Below are 13,190 nucleotides of genomic sequence, written 5' to 3' on the forward strand. Positions count from 1 at the left end.
TGTTAGATTTGAAAGGAACTTAGCAGCTGTGGTGATTGGGGCCACAGGCAACATCACACCCCTGGCCAAGGCCCAAGCAAGTGGATTGGATTCAGGTGGGTCACCTGCCTTTTGAGGTCCCTGCAAAATGGCAGTCCCAGCTGCTGGAGCTGTGGGGTTGGGTTTTCACAGATGTGGGTTGGGTTCAGAAACTGCATTGCCCTCTTGAAGACCCATCCTTCAGGTTCACACAGCAGACGCTCTGGCAAGTGCTGCAGGAAAAACTCACTTGATTTAAGCCAGTGCTCAAACTTGTCTGTCCACAGAACACTCTGTTGGAAGTAATGTGGATTATTATTTCAGAGCACGTGTTGTCTACAAAAGCTGTATTGTAAAGACTGGCCTGCGTGCTATCTCCGAGGGCCTCTCAGCTTTCAGATTCCCTGGTTTAAAACCCTAAGGTGACTTCATTTATCAAAACTTCCCCTGGGGACAGGTGTGAGAGAAGGGAGAGTTTCAGAGTTCAGAATGAGGTGCTGAGGAGGTGGGAGGGCAGTGTGTATGAGAGAAAGAGAGGGAGAGGGAGGGAGAGGAAGAGGGGAGGAGGGGGGAGGGAAGGGGGAAAAGGACGGGGAGGGGGGAAGACAGGGGCTGGGGTGGGCTGGTGGTGGGACCCGCCTACCAGGAGTGCCTGTGCCTCCTAGCTCATCACTGATTAACCCTGTCCTGCCCTGCTGGGGAGCGTGTGCAGGAGCAGAAGCAGGGCAGCAGGTGCCTGGCACTCTCAGAGAAGGCCCCCAGGGACAGAACCTCCATGAATCATTGACTGTCCTCCCTGGGACTGGTGTCCATGCCAAGCCCCTGGAGCTCTGGGCAAAGGCGGTGGAGGGCGGAGGTGAGCCCCACCTGGACCTTTCCGAGACAGGCTGACCCAGGGCCTCCTGAGTGGTCCCAGCGCACGGGGGCTTCCTTGCGGCCTGGGTCAGCACAGCCAGCAGCAGTGCAAGGAGCACTGAGCTGGGAGTGGGGCCAGAGTTCTAGGCTTCCTCTGGCCCTGACTCAGGACAGTACCTGGGACCAGGCCCTTCTCCCTTCTGGGGCTGTTTCTCCACTCATACAGTGGAAATTAAATTTAAGAGTCCCCAGACTTTCTCAGCTGTAGGATTTTTCCCCAAAGCTTTTTAAAATTTCCTGCCAGGAATCCATGTTCTATGTGTGTTGGCCTTGAAGTCTTGTTGTTGAGATTTCTACTCACCTGTCTCTGTACCTCTGGCCTGACTTGAGCTTCGGGGCTCTGGGACTGATCCACTCTGGTGTCTGTGACACGCAGAGGGAAAGGAGTCAAGTCTTTCCTTGGAAACTCCAGGATGCTGAGAAGACCTGGTGACCCCACGGCCAAGCAACTGCTGTCTGCCTACCTCCCAAAGGTGCAGGCTGACACTCAGCCCGGGAGCCTGTGACCACCGACACGGCCCCTCATCTTGCTTAGGTCTTGGCCTCACCAGGGCCCAGGGGAGCCCTCCCTGCCTCGATCCCCTGTCACATAGCACAGGAGGAAGCCCCGGAGGGACCACTGCAGGCTCTCACTGGCAGGACCCTCTCCACCCTGTCTACTGGAGTGAGACCCATCCAGGCCAAGGCTCCATTGCACATCCGGGCTTATGTAGGTGGAAAAAGCACCTGTGCACCTCAGCCCATGCTTAGGAAGCTGCCAGAGAGGGCCTTTCAGGATTAGCACTCCGGGACCCCTGTCCACAGATCTGCAGATTCCAACCCTGCTGGACACTAAGAAGACCTGGTGACCCCATGGCCAAGCAGCTGCTGTGTGGACCTTTGTGGGGACCTCGGGGCAGGTCCTGGACCTAGTGAATTGAGGAGGTGCTGGGCCTCATGGCAGGCCGGGCTGGGGTACCCTGGAACAGCTGTGTTTATTTGTGGGTCTGCAGGCAGCTGGACATGACGACGTTATAACTCCAGGCAAGATCCGGAGGTCGCTGAGCTGAGCATACCACCTCACACCTAATCCTGAGCTGGGAAACTGAGGTTGGGGGAAGGGATCTGTCAGTGCCAGCGCAGGGCAGTCACAGAGCAGGAGCCTATCTCTTTCTGCTGAGCAAACTCTGGCTATCAACCCTGGCTGCCTTTTGCTGTGGCCAATTTTGGTCTCTCTGTTCTCTGTCCCTGGGGGGTTCTGAAGCCCACATTCCAGGACTGCACTGAGCACAGTACTGCTTCCTGTGCCCCAAGCCCTGGAGATTCTACTCACAGAGGCTGGGGCCATCGCGGAACAGAGGAGAGGAGAGGGTGTCTGGAGTCCCAGGGGAGGCAAGGGGTGCTGCTCCCTAGAAGCCAAGTGCAGGGCTGTGGTGTGGACAGAAAAGGGGGGCCAGGGCTGAAGCGGCAGCTTGGGATGGGGGAGCCTGGAGGTGCTGTGTGTTTCAGGCTGGAGTCAGGGCCTTGGGGGTTGGGGATCCCTGACCGAGCCCTGGCGGGTCGGTGAAGGTCAAGAGGAGATCCACCGGCAACGTCCCTGGGGAGTGCTGGGCACTGTGCAGAGGCTTAACGTTCACCTCTTCGCTTGACGCTCACAAATGAGGTGAGAACTGTTCACTCCTTCATTCAGCTGAGAAATATTTACTGAGCTCCTGCAGTCAGGCACTATTCTGGGTGTTGGGTATTAAATAAAAGACAATATTTACATTTTATAAACGAACAAACTATGATCCAGTGAGGTTAGGCAACCAGCCAAAAGTTGCAGAGCTAAAAAGCCAAAGCCAGAAAACAGAGCTAGAGCTGCTGGGCTCTAGGATGAGTTCTTTCTGTTTGTCTGTGCTGGCTGGGCAGAAAGGTAGAGGAGTGGAGTAGAGAGAACTGCAAATGGCCTCACTGTGTGCGTCACAGCAATTCCCTTCCCCTCTCCGGGCCGGAATTTCCTCACTGGACTTTGAGGCTTTGGGCCAAGCCATCCAGTTGCTCCTGGGGGCAACAACAGAAATCAAAACCTTACAGGAGAATTGCAACAGCGTTTTTGACGATGTTCTATGCATCAGAGGCTGCAACATTCACTGGGAGCCGTGGAAGGTGCCTGAGCTGGTGGGGGTTGGGGGAGGAACACACCAGAGCATCCTTGACCTCTATGTGCCCTGGACCTCTCCCAGTTCCCCAGGACCTCTGGTCCTCTGGTTATCAGGGGAAGCAGCTGAAGCTTTGTACAAACAGTCAGGGCAGGCAAGGACACAGAGACATATGGTTTATAAATACGGGGGCCAGCTGGGGCATGGATGGATCAGGTGGGGAGGTGAGGGCTGAGCTGCAGCGATGCTGGGAGAAGGCTTCAGGGGCATCCCCGCTCCTTGTACACAAGGCCCCCACCCCTCTGCAGTAGCCTTTCCTTAGATCAGAACTGGTTGCCGGCACCTTGTGTGGAACACTAGGCTCAGGAGCTCAGACGGAATCTTGAGACATAGGCGCTCTGGCCCGGCCGCAGGTCCTCCCAGAGGGGCCCAGCGCCATCTCTGCCATGCGGTCTTCTGGGCTGAGAGCCTGTTGTCTCGAGGGTGCCAGTGCACAGCACTAAGCCATCCTGGTTTGCAAATGGAAGCACAGGACCATGGGAAAGGTGCTCAGGAAAGAGATGGGTAGCTAAGCTTCCACAGGGCCTGTGGCTCTGCTCCCTCTGCACCCTGAATTAACATACAGCAAACTCCTCCATACCAAAAGGTGCCCCTTGAGTTTTAGTCTCAGTGAGTGAGAGCGTGCAGCTTGGGCTGGAGATAGGTGGTAACGGGACTGGGGCTGTGCATCTGGAGCCTGAGCCCTTGGCCCCTTGCAGAGAGCAGCCTCCTGGGCAACCTTGACACCTGTTTCTCCTGCTCTAAAATAAGCCCTGTTCTCCATGCTGGCACAGGAAGGAGCCACAGGGCCCGTACATCTCATGGTGCTCTGGGGCTCAGGCTTGGCTGGATGAAGCCGCTGTAGGGGAAGGAGGGCAAAGTCTGCAGAGAAGTTAAAAGTTTATAAAGCAATGAGTTATCCATGTACAAATCAAAGCGCTTTCTTCAGTTGGAGGAAAACAAAGTGATACATTGTTCTCACGTTGTCTGGCAGGAGGCCAGAGCTCCCGCACCTGGGTGCCCAAACCTGCCTCACCCTCAGCCTCCCCATGAGAGCCTCTGTGGAGGACCAGGCCTGCCACCGGGAGGAGGGTAAAGAAGGATCTAGGAGAGGAGCCACTGGCTGGGTTGAGGGCAGAGCAGCCTGAGGTGCTGAGCCATACCGGGAGTATGGAACTCGCTCCCTCAGTTCTGCCATCCTGATTAGCAGAAAATTTACTTTGGAACGGTGAGACTGATTTAAAAATCTTAAAGACAGAGACTATCTTGCCACTCAGAGCCCAAAGGATCTAAGCCTCATTGTTAGTGGTGCCCCAAAAATCCTCAGCCCTGAGCCTCATCTTGCCCATCCCTGGCTGGAGAGGATCCCTGATCAGCCTGTCTTTGTGTTGCTGTAACAGAATACCCCAGACTGGGTAGATGATAAAGAACAAAGATGTTGTTTGTTCTGGTGGCTGGGAAGTGCGAGATTGAGGGCCCACGTGGTGGCAGCAGGACAAGGATGTGGAAGTAAGAACAGAGAGGGCACAGGGCTGAGCACATCCCACGATAACTAACACTCTCCTGAGACAACAGCATTGCTCTATTCTCAGGGCAGAGCCCTCAGGTCCTCACTGACTCTTAAAGGTGCTACCTTCCTGCTTTGTGCCACTAGGGGTTAAGTTTCTAGTGCATGAACTTTGGGGGGTACAGCCAAACCATAGCAGCCCCAGTTAGCTCTTACTTTGCCCCCAACTCTGACTCTTACTTCTAGCCCAACAGATATCCTAAGTAAACCCCAGGCTGAGCTTTGCCCTGGACAGAAACTGAGCTGTAGTACAGCCCCATGAAGAGCTGGGTCCCAACAGGGGTGCATATTAGAGTGGCCGATGATAACAGCGCCACAATCCAGCGAGGCTGAGGATTGGAGCTTCTGTCGGTGGGGACCCTTCCTGAGATCTGGCCTTGCTGGTAGACCATCTCTTCTCCAGAGGAAGGGGTTCATGTAGGAATAAGGTGAGGAGCTACAACTCAGCCAGGGATTGGGATTGCTGTGCTATTCCCCTGCATACCTTCTGCCTCAGTCTACTGCATGTCCAGAGACAACTGGTCACAAAATTGATGCCCCAGCTCTGAGCTCCCTCCCTAGCTCTCCAGCCTGGACCCCTAGGCTGGGGTAGTTTGAGACAGGCATGCTTTTAGGAGCTAAAGTTAGAAAGAGGCAGCAGGTGTCGTCACCAGGGAGGCCCAGGAGTCCCCAGGGATCTGTGCTGCTGGACAGACAGCTGCCTATGAACTTGTCTGTCCTCTCTGCTATCAAGGAGCCCATCTGCTTAGGGGATGGGCAGACAGACTTGACTCTGATATCTCCAACCTTCACCTGGTGACACTCATTTGTACCACATTTTAAATTTAATTATAATCACAAAAGTTGTGTACAAATAATTTTTTCTTAAGAACTAGAGTATTGAAATGGAAGATAGTGCTCCATTTGACACCCACATTCCATCATTCCCTCCCCTCTTTTTTTGTTATGATTTTGATATGGGAACTTCTAGATATTGAGAAATACTTTCACAGAGGCCAAGAATGGTGGTATATACCTGTAATCCCAGCACTCTGGGTGGCTGAGGTAGGAGAATTTTGAGTTCAAACTCAGTGTGGGTAACTTAAGGAATTAACACCACCCTGTTTCAAAATTTAAAAAAAATATGGCTAAGGGTATAGCTCAATCCCCAGACAGATGACAGACAGACAGACAGACAGACAGACACACACACACACACACACACACACACACACACACTTCATTGTCCCCAACCCTTTTTAAGAAAGTTTTTTCAGATAGGGTCTCACTAAGTTGCTAGGTCACCCAAGCTGGGCTTGACTTTGAGAGCCTCCTGCATCAGCCTCCCAAGTACTGGAGTTATAATCACGTGTTATAAGCATGACACAATATAGGGTTTTTAAAATTAAAAAGCCATGATTTTCTTTTTCTACTAAAGATCTCTATATTTTAATCAGCTTTACTGAATTAGTATATAATAAATGCACTAGTATATGTACAGTTCAATGAATTTTAACCAATGTGTCCTAGAGCATAACCGAGATCAGGATCACTATGTAGAATGTTACTGCTATTCCTTAAATGATTCTTCTTAACTCCTCTCAGTCAGTTCATAACTCTTTCCCCTGGGCCATAGCTACCTCTCATTTTCTTTCTGCTGTTATTGTTTTACTTTTTCTAGAATGCCATGTAGAAGGAATTACACTGGATCTGACTTCTTCCACTTAGTGTAATGCTTGGCATGACACACATTTACCATGACTTGCTTATCCACGTATCAGCGATGCATATTTGGAATGTTTCCAGGTTTGGGATGGCTAAGAATAAAACCACAGGAACTTTGGGATGCAAATTTTCACTTGAGCATGTCTGTTTCTCTTGGACAAATATATACTTAGAAGGTTATCAAAGTTGTAAAAATGTATGTTTGACTTTACATCCAACTGTTAAACTGTTTTCTAGAGAGGCTGCACTGTTTTCCAGTCTAGATTTTTAGATGTTCCACAACACGGCCAAGACTTGTATTGCCAAGTTTTTGGTTTTTAGAAAAACTTTTAACCTTTCTTATGGATGTGCAGTGGTATCTCATGGTGAAATTTATATTTTCCTTTTTTTTTTTTCTAAATTATATTTTTCTAATGGCTAGTGACGTTGAGTATCTTTAAATGTGCTTGTTGCCACTCATAATTTTTTGGTTAAGTGTTCAAGGCTAGTCTAATTTTTTCAAATCAGATTGTTTCCTCATCATTAAATTGTAGGACTACTTTAATAGTCTGGGTATGACTCCTATATGAGATACATATTTTAGAAATATATTCTATTTAGTATCTTGCCTTTTCATAGTAACTACATCTCTTTTTAAGTGTGTGTGTGTGTGTGTGTGTGTGTGTGTGTGTGTGTGTTTTACTGGGATTGAACCCAGGGTCTTCACACTGAACTTCATCCCCAGATGTTTTTATTTTCCACTTTACACTATGTCTTGCTAACTAACTAAATTGCCTAAGTTGAACTTGAACTTGAGAGCTAGAATGCTGGGATCACAGGTGTGTGCCACTACACCTGACCCTTTTAAACTTTTTATTGGGAAAGAACTGTAGATCAAGAGAACAATTGCAAAGGTAGTACAGAGCACAGTTCTTTTAATGGTAACATCATATACAACCACAGTACAACAATCAAAACCAGGAGATAAATTACAGACTTTATTCAGATTTCATGAATGTCCCTTTTCTGTTCTAGGATTCAATCACTTTCCCATGGTCTCCTCTAAAATGTGACAGTTTGCTATTTTGTCCAGAATCCTTTCAGTGTTTTGTCTGATGCTGTCTCATCATTAGCTTGAGTTTATGCATTTGGGGGGCAAATACCATACCCTTGTCTTGTTACATCACATCCTTTGATACATATTACATTGGCAAACTTGATACTGGTGATGATAACCTGGATTGCTTGGTGTGTGATGGGTTTCTCTCATGAAAATTTACTATTCTTCCCCTTTTCATTTAGTAAAAGTATAGGGGAGATATTTTGAGACTAGGAAAATATCTTGTTTTTGTTAAATGTTTATATTAGTTGGTGGAATGTCCAACAATTGTTATTGTCTGAATGGAGGTTGTCCACTTCCCTCAATTCAGCAAACTTCATTAATTAGAATCTTTCTGCCAGGAAAAATGGTCTCCTTTCTACAGTTTCTTTAACTTGTGGGTATTTATTTTATCTCTGGAATATAATGGCCTCTATTTATCTGGTTGATGGTCTACCAGACTTGGCCATTGGAAGCTCTTCTAGATTTGTTCCTGGGTCCTTTGTCATGCCCCAGTTTCTCTTTCTCTTATGTTTCTGTTATCTTTTTTCCTGAGCACTCTTTTTTCTTTTTCTCTTTTACCATGAGATGCTCTAGGTCTATCCTCAGTTATTCTTGCTCCAACCATGTAATCAATAGCTTTTTTTATTGGAGGATGTATTTAGGTGCCAATATCTGAATGTTAGTATCTACAGGGGTGCCACTGTTTCTGGGTTCTGTCATAGGGAAACAAGGAAATACATGAATGTGTATTAACTCATTCATTAAGGCTTGTGATTAGATATCTCCCCAAAGGCTCATGTGGTCATAGGTAGGGCTTTTTCAGAGGTGGCTGGATCTAGAATGTGTGATGCTGGAATTGATTCATGGTGTAATGCTAGGATCAAGGGCACTAGGATTAAGGGTGTGTGTGCTACCCACCCTAAGTAGGCTGGATAAGATATAAGGGATTGAAAGAGCTGTGGTAGTCCCTAGTTGCTTTGCTATCTTCTGCCCACCATGAACCGTTTATCCTCTGTGATTCCTGTCTGCCATGTTATCCTGCCTTGGAGCCAGCAGATTATGGACTGAAACCTCTACAAATTGTGAGCTAAACAAGCTTTCCCCCTTTAATTTAGGATGGGTATTTTGTCTCAGCAATGAGAGAAAAGTAATTAAGACACCATGTATATGCATATGTCTCTATACCTATGTCTTGATACCCATTACCCATCCATAGATACCAATTATCTATTTACTTAGATATTAATTGACCTGCCATTCTATCATCTATCAATTAAAGAAATACATGATCTTATCTAACACTTATAACTACAGTCCAGCACCATATGTTAATTTCCCTTTACTCATAACTTGTTTGGCGTTCATTAATGACAATGTATTTCTCTGGATCTTCTTATCTACAATACATTTATTTGTTTATTCCACCCTATTACATTTGTAAAGTATATTCAGAATTGTTAACTCAACCCGTGAAAAACAAATTCAGCAAATAGAGTACAGCGTCTTTGTACAGTTCTTTTTATCTTTAGCTTTGCAGCATCCAGGAAAATTTACCTCCTACATGGTGATTATGTCAAGTATTTGTAATAGTCACATACATTTTTCACAGTCTGTATTTTATTCTGGGAAGCCCTGACATCCTGGATAGATTTTACAATATTTATATGCAGTAATATTCACTCTTCAAGAAGTACAGCTCTGTGGATTTTGACAAGGGCATAGAATCACATTCCTAACACAGAAGACTCCTTCATCCTCAGATACCTCATGCTGCCCTTTGTGTGTCAAGCCCTTCTCCTGCTCCCACCCCTAGACATTTATCTGCTTTCCGTCCCCATAATTTTGCCTTTCCTAGAGTTTCACATCAATGGAATAATAGAGTACATCAGCTTTGGGATTTGGTTTCTTCCTTTCACTTAATCAAAGTGGATTTAAGATTCATCCATACCATTTCATGAATCAATAATCTGTTCATGTATATTGAGGCATAATAAGGTAATGTGTGACTGTATTACAGTTTGTTTAACCATCTACCTGTTGAAGGACATCTAGGTAATTTCCAGGTCTTCATAGATCATAAATAAATCTACTGCAAACCTTTGTGTACAGGTGAGGAGAGTGTTCAGTGCACTATGGTATATTTTGAGGAGTAGGATTCATAGTAAGTATATGTTTAATTTTAAAGAAACTATTAAAAGTGTTTTTCAAAATGGCAATACTATTTTACTTTCTTACTGAAGATTCAGAGTCCTAGTTTCTGCACATCTTTGTAAGCACTTAGTTTTGTCAGTTTTTTTTTTTTAATGTAAGCCGTCCTAATGGGTATGGTTTGTGGTGTGTAGCTTGTGGTATTAATCTGCACTTCTGTAATGACTTATGATACTGAGAATCTTTACAGACGTTATTTGCCATTTGTGTATCTTCTTTGGTGAACTGTTTAGCTCTTTTGTTCATTTAGAAATTGTACTTTCTTGTTGAATTTTGAGTGTTCTTTATATGTTCTTTACAAGTTCAGGTATTTGATTTGTAAATATTTTTAAAATATAGACAAGCCTGTGGCTTGCCTTCTTCAAGGAGCAAAAGGCTTTAATTTTGTTAAAGTATAATTTACTCAGTTTTTCTCATACAGATTGTGCTTTTAGCATCGTATCTAGTAAGTCTTTCCCAAACTCAAAATCTGCAGATTTCCTTCCCCTCATGTTTTCCTCCAGGAGATTTGTTATTTTATGCTTACATTTAGGTCCCTGATCCACTTTGGGTTAAATTTGCAGAGGTTGTAAGGCATGTGTAGAGGGTTGGTTTTTTTCTTCCTTTTGCATTTGAACATTCAATTTTTGCAGCAATATTTGTTGAAAGGGCTATCCTTTCTCCTCTGAATTGCCTGTGCATCTTTATGTAAAATAGATGTGTTGACTATGTGTGTGTGTGAGTTTTTCTGGGTTCTCTATTTTATTCCACCCCCCACCCCCACCCCCCAGCATAGGGTTCTACCTTTTGGCCATTACCATATCATCAAGATTATTATGGCTTTATCATAAGTCTTAAAATTGAATAGTCTGAATCTTTCAACTTCCTCTCAGGACTGTGTTACCTGTATTATTTCCCCATGTTTATTTATCCATATAAATATTAGAATCAAGTTCTTTATATGCGTGAAAACAGCCAGCTAATTCTATGCTGATTCTATACATCAAGGTGAGGAGAACCGCCTCTTAGTATTGCCATCCATAAGCACAACATGGATCTTTATTTTTCCAGGTTTTTATTTCCCTTATTGGTGTTTTGTCATTTTCAGTGTATATATCATGCACATTTTTTGGTCATATTTATACCTAAGCATTGCATTTTCTGAAGCTATTACATGTGGTATTTAAAACATTTTTAGTTTCTAATTGTTAATTGTAAATATAGGAAAGTATATTGATTTTGCCTATTGACTTTGATCTTGCAACATTGCTAAATCCCCCTATTAGTTCTAGAAGATTTTCTGTATATTTCTTTGAATTTCCTACATAGCTTATATTGTGTTCCCAAAACAAATAACCAATCAGTTTTACTTTTTGCACTCAAATCTGTGTGCATTTTGTTTGCTGTTCCTGACTTTCCATTTGTTGAACTCAAACAATGAAATCCTGTCTTAGGGGAAAGTATAAATCTTTCATCAGTTAGCATGACAACAGTAGGTGTTTAAAATGTTCTTCATCAATGAAAAGAAGTTCCTTTTATTGTTAGTTTGCTGGGAATTTTTATTATGAATGGATGTCAAATTTTGTCAAAAGCCCTGGAGGCAATAATGTTCTTTTTAAATTTGTTAATATGATGAATTATATTCATTAGAGTTTTGACTTTTAAACCAGCCTTACATTCCTGGGATGAACTCCACTATACTTTTTATTTAGTTTTGGATTCTAGTTACTAATTTTATTGTGGATTTTCTTTTGTTGTTGCCTTTGTGTTTTAGGTATATATTTTTGAGAGACACTGGTCTACAATTTTCTTCTTTTAAAATGTCTTTTTTGTTTGTTTGTTTGTTTTAGAGCAATTATGGTCTCTTAGGAAGAATTCTAAAGAATTCCATTTTCCATTTTCTGAGATTTTAAAAAAGTGATATCATTTCTCCTTTAAATGATTGGGAGAATTTAACAATGAAACCATCTGGAGTTGTAGTATATAGAACTTATTTGGAAGTGTTTTTTAGTCTAATTTCTTAGTTACATATATGATTCTTGGGGTTATCGATTTTTCCTTTAATAAATTTTATTAATGTCTTTCAAATAATCATTCATTTTATATGTTGTTGAATTTATAGGCATAAATTATAATGTTCCTCTATTTATGTTCAGTGTTTTTAGGACTTGTGGTGATGTTCTCTCTTTCATGCCTGGTATTGGTAACTTGTGTGTTTTCCTCTTCCCCAAGGAACCTTGGTAGATATTTATTAATTTTTGCACTACATATTTATTAAAAAATAATTCACTAAATTTAAAAACCAGCCTTTGATTTCATTAATTTTCTCTATTGTTTCTGTTTCCTGTTTCTTTGATTTCTGCTCTTTTAAAAATCTTATTTCATCTCTTTTTTTCTGGTTTCTTTTTTTAAAATTTATCAGTACAATTTAGACATACATATTGATTACATTAATCATAGGGGATCTGTACCTGTACATGATATATCTTGGTATCTATTTTTTTTCCTGTTCCCCTCCTCTCCCTTCAACCCCTCTTCCTCTCTTTATTTACAAAGCTTTGTTTCCATTTTGTCCTTTTCTCATTTTTTTCTTTTCCCCTTTCTGGTATTTTTTGGTGGAGATTTACATTATTAGTTGTGATATTTCTTTCTACTTAAATAACCATTTAATGCTACAAATTTCCCTCTAAGCTTTATTTTAGCTATATCCCACAGATGTTGATACTTTGTAGTTCTCTCATCAGTCCTTTCAAAATATCTGTTTTCTCCTGAGATTTTTTTCTTTGAAATATTTAGAAGTAAATGCTACAATTTCCAGATATTTTGGGATTTTTTTGCTTAATGTTTTGTTAAATATTTTTGGCTTTATTCTGTTATGATCAGAGAACATACTTTGTATGATTTCCATTCTTATATGTATTTATGTGACTTTATCAAGACTTTTTGAGACAGTGGTGCAGTGCTGTAAGGCTGGCCTCAAACTCATGATCCTCACACCTCAGCCTCCTAAGGGTTTTGCATTACAGACCTGCACCACTGTACCTGACTCTCAAGGTTTTCTTTATAGCACAGAAAATGGTTCGCATTTGTGAGTGCTCTATGTGCACTTGAAAATAAGATCTATTCTGCCATTGTTTGATGGGACATTGTTTAATATATGTAAATTTTATCAAATTGACTGACAGTGCTGTTCAAGTTATCTATTGCCTTATTTTTAAAATAAACATAACTTTAAAATAGCTTTAGAAAAATTGATAAGATAACACAAGTTCCTATACACCCAGTTTACTCTATTTTTAACATCTTATGCCAGTATGGTGACATTTGTCATAATTAATGAGCAAGCACTGCTACATTATTATTAACTAAGGCCCATACTCCATTCAGATTTACAAAGTTTCTCTGCAGTATCCCTTTTCTGTTCTAGTATCCTATCCAGGGCTGCACATTATATTTAGTCATCACGTATCCTTAGTCTCCTCTTGCACTGACAGCTTCTCTGATTCTCCTTGTTTTTGATGGCCATTTTGTGGCCTATTGGTTTGGTATTTTGTACAAT

The 13,190-nt window shown here is 43.0% G+C and overlaps 1 protein-coding gene across 2 annotated transcripts in view; it reads left to right on the plus strand.

The window, feature by feature from the left end:
- Window positions 1-13,190, plus strand: part of Ghrhr (growth hormone releasing hormone receptor) — a 30,635-nt gene continuing 17,445 nt past the window's right edge. The window contains exon 1 of one of the 2 annotated variants that reach the window (XM_005377510.2): window positions 1-95. The gene's annotated coding sequence lies outside the window, so the exon portion shown is untranslated. Of the gene's footprint in view, window positions 96-2,529; window positions 2,576-13,190 lie in introns of those variants that run through there. The other variant, XM_005377511.2, reaches the window with a different exon arrangement.

This window comes from Chinchilla lanigera, unplaced genomic scaffold (genome assembly GCF_000276665.1).
Source record: "Chinchilla lanigera isolate Chin_1 unplaced genomic scaffold, ChiLan1.0 scaffold00009, whole genome shotgun sequence".
NCBI lineage: Eukaryota > Metazoa > Chordata > Mammalia > Rodentia > Chinchillidae > Chinchilla > Chinchilla lanigera.